This window comes from Triticum dicoccoides, chromosome 2B (genome assembly GCF_002162155.2).
Source record: "Triticum dicoccoides isolate Atlit2015 ecotype Zavitan chromosome 2B, WEW_v2.0, whole genome shotgun sequence".
In the NCBI taxonomy this organism is placed as follows: domain Eukaryota; kingdom Viridiplantae; phylum Streptophyta; class Magnoliopsida; order Poales; family Poaceae; genus Triticum; species Triticum dicoccoides.
Window position 1 is genome coordinate 110,607,493 of NC_041383.1, and position 1,907 is coordinate 110,609,399.

Genomic DNA, 1,907 nt, shown 5'->3' on the forward strand with positions numbered 1-1,907 from the left:
GGAGGCGCGCTGGGGGAGGGGGCGGCGGAGGCGCGTGGGGAGGGGTCTGGCGGAGGCACGCTGGGGGAGGTGGTCCGCGGTGGCGCCCGTGGTCGTGGCGATGATAGGGGGATCGGGTTGGGGTCTATTAGTTTTAGATTAGTCCGATCGCTCCTATATAGAGCCGATAGTAACAGAATATTATTCTGTTACTAGTTACAAAATAGCTCTATCATTCATATATATATATATATATATATATATATATATATATATATATATATATATATAAGTAGTATTTCGCATGCATGTTGAGAGAAATATAAGTAGTGTGATTGATGATGTGTCATGTGTGGAGAGTTGAGATGTGTGCATGATGAGAGAGAATATAAGTAGCAATTTTCCTGCATGTTAAGATAAATAATTAGTGGGATGATGATATGGCATGTGTGGTGAGGTGGTGGTATGTGTGCATGTCGAGAGAATTGAGATAGTGGGAATCAACTAGTTGCGTATACTAGATGATACCCCGCAAGTTGTTGCAGATTTTCTTTTGGGCAAATTATTCAGCAAGAATTGGTTCTATGGAACATGAATATGTAGAGTAACAATAATATGATCTAAAACTGAAAATAAATATGATTTTTTGGTGTTTGGTTATTGTATAACATATATAACTATCATAATAGAATTTCAATTCTCATGCATGTTTGCATGTTGATGTGTATTTTTATTATGCATGGTTGCATGTTGTGGTGGGTCTTTCTCCGTGCATGTTGAATGATGAGTTGACATAGTTGCATATTGAGAGAAATATGTTAGTGAGGGCTAGCAATTTAGGTATAGAAGATATGATGCATACACAGATTTTACAGAAAATGCCCTTGGCGAATGGAGTTTCCAGCGAAAGACGTTTGGGTCCTGCGATAATTTGTCCCCCATCAACCAAGCGGAGTCAAGCTGTCCATTTTCCCCATTAGGGTCCGTTGGAACACGGCATTCAATCACACATGACTTCATACTGAGGCTATGAAATATTTTAAGAGCTAATGCAATCATATTATAAAAGTATAAACTTAATCATGAAAAGTGAAATATAATAATAACAATTTTATTATTGCCTCGACATATTTCCAACATATATTTTGGCCTATGTTACCCTCCTCAACTTTGATATCTGCCCATGACCTCTCATGGTGCATTGGCCTCCACAAGACACTAAGGAAAGGCTACAAGTGGCAGGAGAGACTGACATTGAGGAGGGTGAGGAGATGTGATGAGGTAGGGTCGTCTTTCATAACAGGTGTTCCATGATGCCTCGGTGTTGTTCTGGTGAAAAACAACGTAAACTGGGGGTGGATATTTGCGTTGATCTGACTTAGTTGCCAAAATGCTAGCAAGCGTCACAATCAGCATTTTTAACAATGGACGTATATGGCAGCAATGTAACGGGTTGACGTATGCTTGTGAGAGTCACATAACGTTATTGTTTTGACCGTATTCGGTGACGACTGCACGTTGAGTGTGGCGTAGCCACTTCAAGGGATGTATCCCCGATCACAATTTGTCAACCTAGAACCGTGTCGACAAACGGTCTGTCGACGTGATACAACTTCATGGTGATCCTTCTTCTTCGAGCAAAGCGATCGGTGAAACCATACCCGAACCCACTATCCATGTTAGACTGTATTTCCATGTGTATATTGTAACGTTGTATATCACCTCATTATATATATATGTGATAGGCCACCCCTAGAGGGTTGTGCCGGTTCCCCCCAAAGCCTATTGTCTTACATGGTATCATGCTAGGTTACGTCCGCTTCCGCCTAAAAACCCTAAACCGCCGCCGCCGCCGCCGCCGCCACCGCCGCCGCCGCCGCGCCCGCCGCCGCCGTCGCCCGACTGCTATGACGTCCGCCGCTGCGTCC